The sequence below is a fragment of the Astyanax mexicanus genome, chromosome 5, assembly GCF_023375975.1.
Source record: "Astyanax mexicanus isolate ESR-SI-001 chromosome 5, AstMex3_surface, whole genome shotgun sequence".
NCBI lineage: Eukaryota > Metazoa > Chordata > Actinopteri > Characiformes > Acestrorhamphidae > Astyanax > Astyanax mexicanus.
The window spans coordinates 52782304-52801035 of record NC_064412.1 but is presented as its reverse complement, the minus strand read 5'-3'; the positions used below and the strand labels follow the sequence as shown (position 1 = coordinate 52801035).

The 18732-nt window shown below is 39.7% G+C and overlaps 1 protein-coding gene across 1 annotated transcript in view; it reads left to right on the top strand.

The window, feature by feature from the left end:
• LOC103043300 (protocadherin-9) overlaps positions 1–18732 on the top strand; it is a 465410-nt gene that overhangs the window by 233036 nt on the left and 213642 nt on the right. The window lies entirely within an intron of this gene.

Below are 18732 nucleotides of genomic sequence, written 5' to 3'. Positions count from 1 at the left end.
TACAGAATTCTTGGTATCTGTTAGTGGATTTTACAAGTGAATTTCTCAAATAGATAAAGGTTTGATACCTGTATCAACTACATATTAAGTGAGGAAACATTTTGGGATGATCCACAGCAGTAAAATGCTTTTTTTTTTTTTTTTTTTTTTTTGCTAGATATGATAAATCTCCCAACAAATAAGCTTCATTCTCATTTAAAACACTGTCAGAGCTGTAGTTCAGAAGATTCAAAACATTTTTTTTTATTCATTTCGATGTACATCTCTCCAAAATGTTTCCAAAATATGTGCAAATGTTCAAGTGTACCCTGATCAGTATTGCACATGTTGGACATATTGGAAATACACTTCCAAACAAGCCATGCATTTGTAATGTGTGCAGAATGTGTGTGTCTTTTTTTTTTTATTTTTATTTGCACTTTCATCTCATCTCATTGTCATCCGCTTAGTCCGTGAAGGGTCGGGGGGGGGGGCGGGGCTGGAGCCTATCCCAGCAGGCATCGGGCGGAAGGCAGGATACACCCTGGACAGGCCGCCAATCCATCGCAGGGCAGACGGACACAGACAGACACAGACAGACACAGACAGACAAACAGACACATTCACTCACACACTCACACACTCACACCTAAGGGGCAATTTCAATCAAGTTCCAATTAGCCTGAACGTGCCGTCTTTGGACTGTGGGAGGAAACCGGAGGAACCCGGAGGAAACCCACGCAGACACGGGGAGAACGTGCAAACTCCACACAGAAAGACCCGGGTTGCCCCAGCTGAGAATCGAACCCAGGCCGTCTTGCTGTGAGGCGGAAGTGCTACCCACTGCGCCACCGTGTCGCCCCTTTTATTTTCTGATTTACGAATTGTAAATCAAAACAGTTTTTAATTTAAACCAATTTTAGAGAAAGAAATGTAGGATTTAGACTACTTTAGATTTGAAAATGACTTCACAAGCATGACTTTACAATCTCAACCCCCTCAAACTCTCACTCACCCACCAGAAACTGAGACTCCACGAGCATCTACAAACGCACCTCCTACAAACTGAACCCAAAGCCAAACCAACCGTCTGAGAATATTCAACCAGCCTAGCAGAGTCTAGCACTGTGCTGCGTTTCCATGCTTCAGTTTTCTTAAAAAAATGTGTAAATGTTGCTCAGTATCAGTGTTTTAACAAATTAAGTATTGCTTTTTTAATCGGCTTCTCCATTGGATTACATTTTGGTCCACTGTAAATTACAGGTACATCTCCAAAAATGTGAATTTTAGAATAGAAAAGTTACTTTCTTTTAGTAATTCAGTTCATAATGTGAAACTCATATATTATATAGACATATTACACACATAGGGATCTATTTTAAGTGTGGGCAGTGTGCCAAGTTCTGCTGGAAAATGAAATCCACATCTTCATAAAAGTTGTCAGTAGCAGAGGGAAGCATGAAGTGCTGTAAGATTTTCTAGGGAAAACAAAACTGCGCTGACTTTAGACTTGGAATGATAAAACACAGTGGATCAACACCAGCAGATGACATGTCTCCTTGTCCAAACCATCACTGATTGGTGGAAACTTCACACTAGACCGCAAGCAGCTTGGACTGTGTGTCTCTCCACTCTTCCTCCAGACTCTGCTCCCTTGAGTTACAATGAAATGTAAAATTTGCTGATGATCAGTGATGGTTTGGAGAGTCATGTCTGTCATCTGCTGGTGTTGATCAACTGTGTTTTATTATCAAGTCTAAAGTCAGTGCAGTTTTGTTTTCCCACAAAATCTTACAGCACTTCATATCTTACAGCTTCCCTCTGCTGACAACAACAGTTTTATGGAGATGCAGATTTCATTTTCCAGCAGGACTTGGAACAATGCCCACACTGCCACAATATTAATGTGGACTATGCAATTGAGACACAGCCTCACTTTTATAAGGGCTGCATCGGCTTCAACAGCACAAGGCGATGTGTTTTGATTGACACAAACTAAAAATGTTTCTTAAATCCACAGGGAGTGTAGCTCCTCAGAAAGCAGAACTGGAGCTGGAACTGCTGCTAAAGCTAATTGACTGCTCATGCTGAATAACCACAGGTTCAAATAAATTGGATATCAGCAGATAGAGATGTAGGAAACAAACTTCAGAGGTTCACAAATAAAAAAAAATAAAATAAATATATCTAGAACTTGACTGTAAAATATCTTGTTTTTTTATATTTATTTAGAGAGCTAGAAAACTGATCAGGGCTTTTTCATGGCGTGATTGGTCACCTTTAAAGATCTGCCATTGTTCACTCTGGGCTTTTAAAAGAAAGTGCAAATAAACCACAAAGAAAAGTTATTCCAATTAAATGCAGGCAATTTCTAATGGTCTGTTTGTTATAAAATCCTCTGTGATTGGAATCGATAAGTCTGGTTTGGACACTGAATAAAATGAGGTTTATTCAGTTCATAGAAGTTTTGGACATTTTAACTGCAAATTAAAACTGTAAAAGCTAAAAACCAAGGTGAATTAATTTTGATTTCTTTAAGAGTATCTCTGACCAATCCACATGGTAACAGTACCCACAGTCAGATTAGGCCTGATTGTGCACAATACTGAAAGCAGAAGGGCACCATGCTTAGCGCCAGTTTGGGCATAAAGGGCTATTAAGCCCACCAGCATTGAAATGTGGACCAATATCCTGATACTAAAAAAAAAAGCAATCAATCAAATCCTCACAGCAATATTCCAAAGATATAGTAAAACGTCTTTCCTGAATACACAGAAAACAAAGAACTAGTATCCTTAACTGACATTAAAAACACATAAAAACCGACAAGGGAACAACGAAACCAAGGGGCAATACAATATATGCATGGAAGGAACAGGAAACACCTGGGGACAGGTAACAAGGGGATGGAGCTATAAATGACATATGTGGGAACACAGAAGACAAGGGTGAAAACAAGGAGAGCACAGAGAGGGCCATGTGCTAGGAAGCACGTGCCTAGGAAAACACAAGAAAAAAAAAAAAAAAACATGGACAGAGACAGGAAGAGAATTTCCAGCAAACCCAGTCGTGTGTCATTCTGTTGCTGTAGCCGCTGTTCACAGTAGTGGTGCTGAACTGCTTGTATACGGATTTCAGCACTGTGGACAGCTCCCAATATACACAGTGTAAAGGTGAGCTGAGGAAACACTGGTGAGCCCTATGCTCAAGATACACTATAAAGGAGAATGTGTGTGTGTGTATGTGTGTGTGTGTGTACGAAAGAGAAATGTGTGTCACCTATTTTTCATCATAGCTCAGAGCAGAAACTCTCGGCAGATCAAAGTCAGCGACTCTGTCTGATCTGAGCGTCACCTGGGCGGGTTCATGGTCATTCCGCTTTGTGCTGAAAATCCCGTCCGGATGATTTCAGCTTTAGCTGGATTACCTGAGCTCACCTGTCCCTGAAAAATCCTGTTCCTGGATCAGGGCTTCTGCAGCTTGACCTTTGCGCGACTCTGAGGTCACTCACACACACACACACACACACACACTAGTCTCTTCGTCCATTGCGCAGTATTTTCATTTCAGTGGAGAGCAGCATTTTTCATTTCACTCTTGTTGATCTACAGAAAAGTGAAGCTCTTGTAAAGCTCTTCTTTCACTTTCTATACAAAAAGTTAGAAGCTTGATTGGTGTCCCAAGATTTATAATCGGGAGATCGTTGGTTCGAATCCTGGTCATGCAGCTTGCCATCAGCTGCAGGAGCCCTGAGAGAGCACAATTGGTCTTGCTCTCTCTCAGGGTGGGTACAGTAGATGACGCTCTCTCCCCACAACACTCCAAAGGGTGATGTGGGTCAGCACAAGGCTGCATCTGTGAGCTGATGTATCAAAACCGAGTCGCTGCACTTTCTTCCGAGTGCACTGTGATGCTACTCTGAAATGCTGCATCAGTAGCAATGGGGCATCACTAGTGATATTGAGAGTCCTACTGACTGGGTTGGGTAGTTGGCCCAATTGTAAACTGGGGAGAAAATGGGATAAAAAAACGATGAGCAATTTATGTACTACTTTCCCATGACTTTTGAAATGTCAGTGTTTATTACTGTATAAGACTATTGATCTCAAATGACATTTATTTGCTTGAGAATCTAGAATCACATCTGAACACATATTTGATACAGTAGACGAGCAGAAATGTGTCCGGTTCTGCAGTTTCAGTATTGCTGGCTATGTTGACCTTGTATTGTCTCTTTTTGTCTTTGTCAATGAACAGACTTTTATAGCTTAAGGTTACATATTTCTGTGTTTTCTGCTTTTTTTGCTGTATTATCAGTATATTCTGTAGCTGTCAAAAAAAAAAAAAAACTTGTATCTGCATTTTTTTCCTGTTTTTCACATTTTGGCTTGACGGTGTCAGAATACTGATATATAATATTTTGCAGTACATTGACTTTGATTAAAAAATAAGGTTTGTATTCCTTCTACTGTAAAGTTATCACTTTATATATTTTGTGGCCAAAAGTATTGGGACTTGGGACTATTATTTTTTTCTGAACCCATTAGAATTAAAAATGAGCAACATTTATCAAGCATTAGTTGGAGTAAATGCTGCTACTTTCCAGGAAAGCTTTCTATTAAAATTCTGAGAAATTGCTGTGAGGATTTGATTGCATTCAGTGATAAAATAAATGATAAGAACTGGATAGAGCACCTTCATTCTAGCAGTTAAAGATGTGATAATGTTGGTATTTTGAGTATTTTGGGTAAAACCTATAAGTTGTGAGCTTAGAATTATTGGTACCAGTTTAAAATAAGACTACCTTTATAAAGGGTTTATAAATGGTTTACAATTAGTTTATTAATGGTTAATAATTAGGTTGTAAGTGCCTTAAAAATCATTAATAATCAGCTATAACACATAATTAGAAAGTTCAACAATATAGATGGCTGTGGGTTCACGATTTGGCAAACAAGAGGTCATTGTTGCCCTTTTGACGTATGTGTTTTAACTGATTATTAGTTATTTTTATAAGGCATTTACAATCTAATTAGTAACCATTAATAAACTAATTGTAAATCATTTATAACCCCTTTATTGACTCCTTTATTGATAGATATGCATTTTTAGGACATTGCTCTAAAGCTAATCCAGATGCTATGCATTTGTTGGTGAATACGATGATTTATTGGGTAGTGCATGGGTTATTCAGGTATGCTAGGATGAGCAATTCCTTCATTTGACCTTCAGACGACCCTGAGACCCAACACACTTGCTTGTCATCCGTTAGCCAAACAGCGGCCATGACTGCAGGGAATCGTTGTGGCATTTTGTCCTGAAAGTCTGAACATAATCAATTCCTTCGTCCCAACTGTTGAGGTTGGTCTGAGTGTGTGTGTGTGTGTGTGTGTGTGTGTGTGTGTGTCCACAGGCACCTCAGTGTCACAGGCAAACAGGTCATGGGGTTTTGCTATTGATTTTAGCACTGTATCCTATATTGGAGGGATGTGTGAGATGTTTGACAATTTAATGGGAGAAGGTGTGCTGGACCCGCAAGGATAGCTGCAGGGAGCTGATAGTGACACACACACACACACATACACACACACACACACACACAGGCACGCTTTTATCGCACATTTGCCCTCACACTCTGCTACTATTTGAACAGCAGATAGATGCTCACTGCAATTCGTTGCCTTGTAAGTTCAATCTATCCATCCATCCATCAATCCATCCATCTATCTGTCCTTTCATTTATCTATTTATCCACCCTTCCATCCATTCATCCATCCATGTATCCCACCCCTCCATCCATCCATTCTTCTAGGGTCCCAACAAAGGCAGTATAATAAAACAAACCTAGGCACTAACATACACAACAATCAGCCATAACATTAAAACCAGTGCCATATATCCAATCCACCTATCTATTCATTCATCCATCCCTCCACCAACTAATCTATCCATCTATCCATTTATCAACCCCTCCATCCATCCACTCATTCGTCCATCCACCCCGTTTCCCAACAACACAACACCCATCCAATTCATCTGCCTGTCCTTCCTCCATTCTAGCCATCTTTGCGTCCACCCATCCATCTATATATACATCCACCTTTTGAATAATCCCACCCACCCATCCATCTACCTATACATTTATCCATCCATGTATCTATCCATCTATCCATCCACCCACTGTCCCAACAAAAGCAGTTAAAAAGAACACACCAATGCACTGACAAATACACCCATTAATGCAACCATCTATTCAAGTATCCATTTATCTGTCTATCCACCCATCTACCTATACATTTATTCATCCATGTATCCACCCCTTTACCCATTCATGCATCTATCCATCCATCCATCCATTCCTCCATCCATTCACCCAAATTCCCAACAAAATAAATTAAACAGAACTCATCTATGCATTGACACATGCAGTTAATAGCCATATCAATAAAACAACTGCTAACCATCCAACACCTCACCAATTCATTTATCTGTCCATCCTGCTTTCCAACCATCTGTGCATCCTCCTATCCATCTATATATTCATCCATCCATTTGTTTTTCCACCTCTCAAAAAATCTATCCACCCATTAATGTAACCATCTATCTATCCACCCATCCATTTATCTGTCCACCCACCCATCTACCTATACTTTTATCCTTCCATGTATCCACCCCTTTACCCATTCATGCATTCATCCACCCAGTCCCAACAAAAGTAGTAAAATGGAAGTTACCTACGCACTCACATATGCAGTTATTAACCATATCAATAAGACCACTGCTAACTATCCACCTACTCATCAATCCATTTATTCATCCATCCATCTGTCCATCCATACAGTAAAAATGTAAATTATTAACATGCCCATTTTGGACATAAGTAATTGCTTGTTTATTATTATATCTAAAAATAAGATTATTTAAAAAGGAGTTCGTTACATTGCTGTTTGTGCTGGAGTAACTTTTAGAAGGCTAGTGAGGTCAGGATGTTGGATAATCATTCATCCATCTATCCATCCATGCATTTATCTATCTATTGACTCAATCCCTCATCAATCCCTCTATCCACCCTTCCATCCATCCATCCATCCATCCATCCATCCATCCATCCATCCATCCATCCATCCATCCATCCATCCATCCATCCATCCATCCAAACACCCACCCACACATATTGGGTCCCACCAAAAGCTGTTAAACAAAACAACCAGATGCTCTGACACATACATTTATCAGCCATAACATTAAAACCACTTCCAACGCTCCCAGTGGAAACCAAATGTACAAACCCATTCAGAGTGTTTTCACAGGTGCAGCTCAGCACTGTATGTTACTGTACTGTATATGTTATTTCAGCAATAGTAAAGCTACTACTACTACCACACACACACACACACTCTCTCATATACACTCACATCCTACCCACTCTCTAAATTACATCACGTGCAGCATCTAACCTACTGTCACCACATAAAGAAGAAAAATATCAAAACAAAGAAACATCAGAGACACAAAACACACACTGAACGGCAGTAAGGCAGGAGTGTGCATGTGTGTGTGTGTATGTGTATGGGTGTGTGTGTGTGTGTGTGTGTGTGTGTGGGTGAGTGTGTGACAGAGTGAGTGAGTGTGTGTTCAGTAACAGCATCAAAGTCTCATCCTGTATGAGAGAAAGTTGGCTCTTGGCTATTGATTCCTTTCTCACTCTCTGGGGGTCAAGTGAAATATGTTCACTTCTTTCCTTCCGTTTCTTAGCTCCTGCTCTCTCTCTCTCTCTCTCTCTCTCTCTTTCTCTTTCTCTCTTTCTGCTCTGTAAATGCAAACAATATAGGGGTAAATGTATTGGGACACCCGCTCATTCATGGACTTTTCTTCTTATATCAAGGGCATTAATAATAATGATGATGATAATAATTAATCATTTATCCAGGTTTTGTTGGAGTAACTCTATGTACTATCCAGAGAAGTCTTTCTACATGCTATTGTGAAGAACATTGCTGTGAAGATGTGATTGCATTCAGCTGCAAGGGCCTTAATGAGGTCAGGACAAGATGTTGGATGACCACCACCCTTACTCATCCATCCCAAACTTTTCAACTCATCCCAGTAGTGTTGAATTAGCACCAACAATCATTTCAGAGAAGGGAACACAGTTCCACTGCTCAACAGTTCAATGTCTATTTATCCATCCATCCATCACCATTTCCCAACCATAATCCCACCCAACCCACAAGAAAAGACCAGACCAGACAAGACAAGGAAAGACATGAAAATACCAGACTAGACAAGACAAAACACGGAAATACATGACAATACCGGACAGGACAAGGAAAGACAAGACCAGACCAGACCAGACAAGGAAAGACATGAAAAGGCCAGACTAGAAAAGACATGACACTTTTAGAGGATTACAATATTTTGAATGGAGATTTTCCATTGAAACACAGTTTATGAAGAGGGACAAGACAAGATAAGAAAAGACATGACAAGACCAGACAAGACAAGGAAAGACAAGACAAGACGACATGTTTTTAATCATGTTGTATTTATTAATTTTTCGATGTTATAAACTTAAACTGTTTTGTTTTTTGGGCAGCACTCTTACAACTTACTTAGCACACCCACCCTCCCTCCTCTTTCACCATTAAAACCATCCTTTTCCTCTCCTCCCATACTGACGATTGGGCCTTGCTGGTCTAAAAACGCTTGGACCCTAAGAATCGCCATTTTCCATTTGCAATTATATTGTATTTTTTTTTTTTTTGATGTAACAAACTCAATCCTGCCTTTTTTTGGCCAGTACTCTAAATTGCTTAACAGAAACCCCCCTTCCGAAACCCCTCCTCCTCCTCCTCCTCCACCCATCCCACCTCCGGGTGTTCTAACATGGCACGGTCCGCCTTAGTCTCCCTAAGCTTTTCATAATCATTTTACAGCAGTCGCTTTTAATCTCGTCATTCCGCACGCACCCATCCTCCGGAGAGGGGGAACGTCTCGTGCACAGCAGCTCTGGCAGCGCTGCTTCGTGCTGACTGTGCTGTGGTAGTGCGGCGGCTCGGCGGGTAATGACTGTGTTTGTCTGTGTAAGTGCCTCTGTATCAGGGGACAATGGCTGTTGTAGACAGGACCATAATCTAAATGGCTGATAGGGATGCCCCTGGCCGCAGTATGGAACACAATCAATTCTGCCCCCCCTCCTGCCTCCCCACCACCCCCACACACACCCAGCAAACCCTACCTCATGCCACTTCAGCAACCCTCCCCTCCAGGCCTGTCTGTGCCATACATTTTTCCAAAAACAACCCAGGGGGAATTACACCATTAGAGGGCAGCGGAGAGCAAAGTTTGGTTATTTAAACAAAGGTTTTCAATCCACCACCCAGAAACCCCGCCCCTTCAGACTTATCAGGCATGTCATTGGTTTTACTATAACAACTTTGGTGAAATTACACTTTTAGAGGATGACCAGAGATCAGAAACCAGTGTTCAGTATTTTGAATGGAGATTTTCTATTAAAACACAGTCTAAGACTTTGGCATAACCCCCCACAGGATAGACAAGGAAAGACAAGACAAGGAAAGACAAGACAAGGAAAGATGAGACAAGGAAAGACAAAACAAGGAAAGACAAGGCAATGGAAGACAAGACAAGATAAGATAGAACAAGCAAAGACAAGACGAGACAAGACCAGACAAGGCAAGGCAACAAAAGACAAGACAAGGAAAGACAAGACAACACAAGACAAGAAAAGGAAATACAAGAAAAGGAAAGACAAGACAAGGAAAGACAAGACAAGACAAGACAAGACAAGGAAAGACAAGACAAGACAAGGCAAGACAACCATAATGTATAAACCATACACCATGCAAAAACAATTCAAGTGTAATTACACCATTAGAGGGTGGATATTTGTTTATTCAAACTCAAAACTAAGACTATTTTCTGTCCAATTTTATGGACAGCTTCTCCAGCTCATCGCCCTCACCATTCCCCAACCTTAACCCCACCCAACCCAACTCACCAAAAAAAAAATAAATAAATAAAGTCCATCAGACTGCCAATGACACCTTTAGAGGGTGACAGAGACCAATGTTCAGTATTCTGAATGGATATTTTCCATTGAACTGTCTAAGACTCAACAAGGAAAGACAACACAAGACAATACAATACAAGGAAAGACAAAACAAAACAATGCAAGGGAAGACAAGACAAGACAAGGAAAGACAAGACGAAGACAAAACAAGACCGGACAGGGAGGACGAGACTAGGAAAGACAATACAATACACGACAAGACAAGACAAGACGAGACAAGACAACATATACACTAGTGATCACACTCAGATGATAACCATAGTGTTAAAGTGAGAACATGTGCCCTGAACGGTGGGCATCCACTGTTGTGATGCCTCAGAAGCAGTGAGGCTATACTATAACCGCTCACACTGCTGAGCATCCACCGCCCCTGTAGTCTGACACTAAATGTACTGGATGGAGCTTCTTCTACTGCACTTCCACTGCATATAAACCCAACACTGTGGGGATTCATGCACCTCTAGTTGGCATTTATATATATACTCTGAGTGTGTGCACATCTGTCACCAATGGGGGAATCTTAAAGTGCAAAAATGAGTGTCTAAAAACTTTTGGACATGTGGACGTGCATCTTCTCAAACACTTAAATTCGCTACAGTAGAGGTTGCTGAACGTTGCTGATAATGCTGATACTCACACACACACACACACACACATACACACACACACACACACACACACACACACACACACAGTGAATGCACTAGAAGACATCACTAATGAGCCCTTTCCTGCAAACATTTCTGACACTGACAAAAGCAGCTGTCAAACAGCCACTGAAAACCAGACACTGATCAGACTGCTGGAATACTGATACTGTGTGTGTGTGTGTGTGTGTGTGTACACTGTGTGAAGGTGTAGTAAACAGGTCAGTCTTATTGTTTCTTCTCCACATACATTCTTTTGTTTACGTCTTCTCTTCATCCCTAGCCTTCATTATTGTGTTATTATTCTGTTATTATCTTCTGTTTCTACGTATTTCTTCATTTTATAGAATATAACAGAAACACTGTAATATGTTATCAGTTAAACATAATCAAATGGTACAGAGCTAAATTAAATCAAGCTGAAGATAGATGAGAATAGATAGGCTAGAGTATAATACAACAACTAGAAAAACTAGAATAACACACAATCAAATAGTTTAGATTGGAATATAATGTTGCAGATGAGTGGAATAAAACTGAAACGAGAATAAAATTAATAAAATCAAAAAGACTAAAATTAACTAGTTTATAATTGAGTAAAATATGATGCGCTAGAACAGACTTTGATAGGCAAACATAGAATAGAATTGTGTAGAGCAGAATAGAATATGCTAAATCAAAATAGAGCAGAATATAATGGAGGCAAATAGAATACAGTGGACTAGAATAGAGTACAATAGAACTAGAATTAAGTATATATATATATATATATATATATAGAAAAATATACTAAAACAGAATAGAGTAGAACAATATAAAGTACAATAGTGTTACATTTAGTAGGAAAGAACAGTACAATAGGAAATGGGTAAAATACATTACAAGACTAAACTAACATATAAAATAAAATACAATAGAATAGAATGGAGTAGAATAGAGTAGAATAGAATACTATAAAAAGTGTATAATATAATAGTATTGAATAGAATATAATACAATATAATACTATAGAAAACAATACAATATTATAAAATAAAATAGTATAGAAAAGAATAAAACAGAATAGAATAGACCAGTATAGAATAGAATATTATAGAAAAGTATATAATGTAATAGAATAGAATAGTATTGAATAAAGTAGAATAAAATACTATAGAATAGAATACAACAGTATACAATAAAATAGTATAGAATAGAATAGTATAGAATACAATAGAATATAATAGTATATAACAGTATAGAATAGAATAGAACAGTATATAATAAAATAGAATAGAATAGAACAGTATATAACAGAATATAATAGAATAGAATAGAATAGAACAGTATAGAATAGAACAGTATAGAATAGAATAGAATAGAATAGAATAGAATAGAATAGAATAGAATAGAGGGGTAGAGGTAATATGAAATTGTGCAGCATCACTGTAATAATATGAGCCGCAGTGATTCAGCCGCAGGTTCAGTCAGAGTGCAGAAGGTGCTGCGTGTCTATTAGCATTAAGCTTATCATTACTGCTGTTCATCAGTGCAGAGACAGTGTGTGTGTGTGTGTGTGTGAGTGTGTGTGTGATAGGACTGAAAGTACAGACAGTGTCTCTCTTTTTTTCTGCTGTAGAACAAAATCTGACACATTCATACACTTTCTCATATCCATCTTGTTATACAGTAATAAAATACAAAATAATTTAATAATACGAAAAAAAACCCTATCTCTCTATTCTCTCTCTCTCTCTCTCTCTCTCTCTCTCTCTCTCTTTATCTGTGTTTAGCAGTTTTCTCAGTGCGAGGGCCACTCGGTCAGTGTGAGAATGCTCTGGTGAGCTCGGCTCTGCGGTCAGGTCGTAACCTTGCTGACCTTTGACCTTCGCCATGTTTTCGTTCGGACTTTCACTTGCCGACATGATAATAGAGGTTAGTGGAGGGAAGAGAGAGCATAGAGAAACACGAGAGAGAGAGAGAGAGAGAGAGAGAGAGAGAGAGAGAGAGGGAGGGATAGATAAAACAGGATAAAAAAAAGAAAGAAGAGGTTGAGAATAATGTGCAAGAGAGAGAGAGCACACCAATAAACTATTCAAGCCCATTGTCTTCTCTGATTGGTCAGAGCTCTCTGTGCGGGAGCAAGAAAATATGAAAGTAAATATAGCGAGAAGATTCTGCATTTCAGCGCGTATATCTCAAGTATATCAGTGTGAAGCTGCTTTAACACAGAATGCTGAAAATGCGATGATGTAATACATGGAGTTATGCAGTTGTGAGCAGTGAATGCAGCACATACCGTGCATGTAAACAGGATGGAGCAGAGACAGTGTTCGTTCATAGCTGTGGTGATTAGAGTTATCTGGCTAATTTATCAAATTAAACTGCACATTTTTTTTAGTAGTTTAGCTCAAATAAAAGAATATATTTGATATCTGGGTCGGTTGTTTTGATCTGCAGCCAAATGAGATTACTGTTTCTGTTCACACCTGCTCAATCAAACTGCACTAATGGTACAAACGAACCAGAGTACATTTGAACCGGATTAAATAGTGCTGGTGTAAAAAAAGCTCTTAGATGCATTAAAACATTAAAATCAAAACACCATTAATTATTGACACACAATGATCATATTTGTTCCATCCTACACAGGTAATAGATTTACTACTAGACTACTAGGTGTAAAAAATACGTGTGATTAGAATTATATTTCAGGACACAATCCAGTTACAAATCACATAAAGTGAGCAGGTGTGAACTTGCCTCTCATTAGTTTGTGTTGTTCTTCCTCAGGTTTTCACAGCGTCTTTTTTTTCATTTTTTTTCCCCTCTGTTATGCTGCTGTGACGCCTTCTCTTTTAACCTGAGCCATATTGACTGTGTGTGTGTGTGTGTGTGTGTGTGTGTATGTGTGTGTGTGTGCGCACAACACCAGCTTGGCTAAAGTGGGGTATCAGCTCACACAGGACAGAAAGCATCAGATTATCTCCCTCATTCTGTGTTGATTAGCTTCAGTCAAAGCTACACACACACTCTCACACTGCCTACACACTCACACACACACACTGCCTACACATACACACACACACACACACACACACACTGCCCACCGTACTCTAGGGAGATTACAGAGGAAGAGCAGTAAATGTGGCACAAATGTGGATTGATTTCTTTTTTCTGTGAACACACAGTAACTTCCTGTACTGGTGATGAGATTGTGTGTGATTATGAGTGTGTGTGAGTGTGTGTGTGTGTGTGTGTGTGTGTGTGTGTGTGTGTGTGTGTGTGTGTGTGTGTGTGTGTGTTCGTGTGGTCTTCCCTCTGCCAAAGCCATAGGACAGCAGATTTAAAATGTATGATGGGGTGTTACCTCAAGAGATGGCTTGGGAACAGTCACACGTATAAGTTGTGAGGTGTTATCTTGTGAGTCAGGTTAACCACTGGCCAGCGAGCTCATGCTAAGGTGATGTGAATTATCAGTATGAGTATCAGAGTTGGAGCGAGGCTTAATAGTGGGTGACAGAAGGCATTACCACCCACAGTGGACAGTGCAGTGGATGATAATGATCGTGACTGGCTGCGTCTGGTTAGAATTGTCCATGCGAACAGACAAGAAACTCAAGGAACTCTGGTAGAAATCACTACATCCATCCACATTCAATGCAGGATCCCACATCTCAGTACAGTGCTCTTTATGATACCAGTCCCTGTCCTATATATATATATATATATATATACAGTATACACACACTTTAATCTAGCAAGCTTGCAGGAACTCTCTCTCTCTCTCTCTCTCTCTCTCTCTCTCTCTCTCTCTCTCTCTTTCTCTCTTTCCACACTCTCACTTTAAACTAGTAAACTCTCAGTGACTCACACACTCTTACTCACTCTATCTCACACACAAACACACACACACACACACACACTCACTACGCTGACTCACAGCTGAGCGTAAGCTTTGCTGTTTGATTGATTTCAGTTTGTGATTTAAATCAGAGATTGATGCCGTTCGAGGTGTGTGTGTGTGTGTGTGTGTGTGTGGTGTACAGTGTATTTCTGGAGTGTATCAAGGTTTATGCTGCAGCAGATCTGTGGAGTTTCACTGAGTGGCCTTGAGAGGTTCAGGAGAAACTCAACTTCAGTGAAAGTGTGTGTGTGTGTGTGTGTGTGTGTGTGTGTGTCTGCAAAAAACTTTGCCAAAACTGTAACTCCATATTTATCTGTATAAGCCTGTAGAAGAGCGTGTGTTTATTAAAGCATGTCTCATTTTTGATCCTATAACGATATTTTGAATGACTTTTCCAGTTATTCAAACATTTTCCCTAATAAAAATCACTATCAATATGCCAGTCACAACCTTGTGCAGGTGTGTGTGTGTGTGTGTGTATGATAGCAGAGTAACACTACGGGCCTTATCGTGCACCCTGCGCAAGGTGTGTCACAGCTCATTGCTATCTTACACTCCGTCTACAGTATTTTCACGTCTTGCTCCCGCGCTGTTAAAATAGCATCACAGTTTAGGAGTAAATCTGGGTAAAATGGGTGTGGTGGTCTGGAAGCAAAGTCTATTCAGTTAAATTTTTATATATGTAGTGTATTCTGGTAAATTTCTGGCCTATATATTTTGGCGGCGGAAAACACAGGAGCTCCACTGACTGATTAAAACCCTGACAACAGTCAATCGACAGAGTTGATATAGGTGCTTCCAGCGTGCTTTGTAAACCCCCACTTATTAAAAACAAACACACATGCACAGCAGAGCACACACCACACTTTTAAATAAACAATTAACAGAATAAAGAATAAAATAACATTACTGTTCCATTAAATGAGCTGCTGCTGAAGTGCCACACTGTTAATATACGAACGTGCCAAAGTCAGAGCTCAGCTGCAACATTTGTGTTAATCCAGATAGCAAAAATTACCTTAGAATCTACAGCAGGTCCAATTCTGGCCCAAATTCGTGGATCATTATCATAATATGATAATCAGGCCAATTTACTTTAATACATTTTTCAACAGACCTTAGTCTTGGCTAATGCTGATTACCATTGGTAAATTTCTTCATGCTATCTGGGTATATTTAGCTGTATTAGGAAATTTAATATAATCAGTCGCTAAAGTGCTGTTTTTTATTATTATTAAACAAACTATTAAAATCTCTTTCATTTTTAAGCATGTATATTGTAATCAATGATAGTTATCAGTTTTTTTTTTTGGTTTTTTTTGGAAAAATTAATTCGTTTAAATTGAATTTCTGATCATTTTCACATCATTAGAGCCACACTGTGAACATTTTTGTGTATTGTATTTGTGTGCATGTGTGTGTGAGTAAATGCATGTGTGTGTGTGTGTGTGTTTGTGTGTATCTGCATGTGCGAATCCAAGTTCCCGGCAGACGCAGCGAGTGGATTGGAGTGCTTGTTGAGATTCTTCTGGAAAATCCCGTGGAGTGTGTGCTGGATTGAAGGAGTGTGTGAAGTAGCCGTGAGAGCTCTGGGTGAATAATTAGCCGACATTACGGGGATGATTGTGAGACCCGGGCTGAGGGTTCAGGAGGCTAAACGATTGGATGGAGAGAGGAAGAGGAACAGAAAGAGAGAGAAAAGATGCCAGAATAAAATCCCAGTTGCTGCACTGGAATAGCAGGCGGATTCCCCCGTGTGTTACGGGGTGCTGTAGGTGTGTGTTAGCAGCGCTAGGTCACCGGCAACAGGCTAAGTAGGAAAGTGAATCAGGTCTGGTGCTATTTCCTTCAGTCCCGCATGGATTCTTCGCTAAATAAAAGTGGATAGAGCCAGTTTGAGCTAGTTTTACGGCTTATTTGTGTGTGTGTGTGTGTGTTTTATGATATCAGTCATAGGATGGGATGCATGTTATTGAACGCTGATGTGAATTAAAAGACCTAAAAACTTATGTGGAAAAACAAATATGCTTAAAATATATATGCACAAATACACCATATGTCCATATATATGTGGACACCCTTTTAATGAATGCTACATTAAGCTTTGTTGGATTGGAAATAAGTTTGTGAAATTATTGGGTTTTGGATTTTAAATCTCAGGATGTGCAATGTTACATAACGTCACACTAAGTTTATAATTAACGAATTTCGCTAAACCGTACACCGTAAGACATATTAGCATTTAATTATTATACATTTTTTGGCAAATCGAATGCAAATAGTAAAAAAAAAACAAAAAAAAAACACTAGAACTCAAGGATATGTTTTAATAGTGAAAGTAAGAGCATTTCCAAATGCACAGTTGGCCTAAAGCGCTGACACTATAATTAGGAGATCTTTGGTTTGAATCCCAGTTATGCAGCTTGCCATCAGCAGAGTCAAAACCCTAAGAGAGCACAGTTGGACTTGCTCTCTCTCTCTGAGTGGGTAAATGTCGCTCTTTTCCCTCATCACACCAAAGGGTGATGTCAATCAGCACTAAAAGCGTCTGTGAGCTGATGTATCGAAACCCAGTCGCTTCGCTATCCTCTGAGTGTGCTGTGATGCTACTCGACAATGCCCACAGTTACAGCTTTACTTGTTTCCATACTATATATAACCCATGCTGAGTTTCACTGAGTATATTTTATTTCTGCATTATTTTCTTGTTTAAATGTATGAAACTATTCCATTCCCCCCCTCACCCCTGTTAGATTATAGCCCTGTTTAGAAGCTGTAGAGAATATTAAGCGTTCAGCTTCTGTTTGCGTTCTGTGATGCATGAATGTCTGTGTGTGAGATTAGACTGAAGCAGTTTAGTGATGTGGGGCATGAAACAGCTATCAGAGCGGCGGAGGCAGTGTTAGAGGAGGCCGGGTAAAGAATGGCTGTGAGGCATGACGCTGCTGAATTGCGCCGGTATGGTAATGGTGTTATGCTTCATAATCAATAATGAATATTAGGGCTGTGTGTGTGTGTGTGTGTGTGTGTGTGTGTGTGGAGCAGTTAGTGTTCCTCTCTCCTCAGTAAACACTCGAGTCAAGTCAGTTTTATATTTATGAAGCACATTTCAAGGGCTTATATCATGGAACGACATATGTTTCTGCTTACTTTTGTGAAAAAAAAAAGGTTTAAGATAAAATAAGCTGTAATAAGAGTAATGCGACATGTAAAAATGTGAAAATTAACATGGTCATTTTCTCAGGAAACAATAGGGCTGTAATATAACTGCCTATATCTTGAAAACACCAATTTTTTTACTTCTGAAATAAAAGGGTGTCCTGTGACTTTTGGCTCACCCTATATATTACTAATTTTATTCTTACAGGACCAATAAAAATGCTCCAAATGACCTGGAACATTTTTTTTTTTTTTGCATGGCAAAAGGCACAAGTTGTTTCTAGATGGTGGGTGAGGGTTTGCTATGCCATAGTTGTTGGTTGCTAAGGTATTTCCATGGTATAGGAGGTTACTTGGTTACTAAAGTGATACCGAGTGGTTGCTAAACTGTTGCCATGGTATACATATATGTATGTGGGTTGCTAAGGTGATGCTAGGTGGGTACTAAAAAATAAAACTTCAGAAGAAAAATAGTGAGATTGCGTAGTGTAACGTAGTGAACTTGTACATAGATAGATGGGGGATGGATAGATATATGGATGGATGGGTGAGTGAGTGGGTGGTTGGGTGGGTGGTTGGGATGGATGGGTTGTGGGTGGGTGGATGAATGGCTGGGTGGATGGGTGGATGGATGGATGGATAGATTGGTGTGTGGATGGATGGGTGTATTGATATGTGTGTTGTTGATATGGATGGATGGATGGATGAATGGATGTGTGGATGGATGGGCTTGTGGGTGGGTGGATGAGTCGGTGAGTGGATGGGTTGTGGGTGGGTGGATAAATCAGTGAGTGGATGGGTTGTGTGTGGGTGGATGGATGGGTGGGTGGATGGATGGATAGATTGGTGTATTAATATGTGTGTTGTTGATATGGATAGATGGATAGATGGATGGATGGGTGTGTGGATGGATGGGCTTGTGGGTGGGTGGATGAATGGGTGAGTGGATGGGTTGTGGGTGGGTGGAT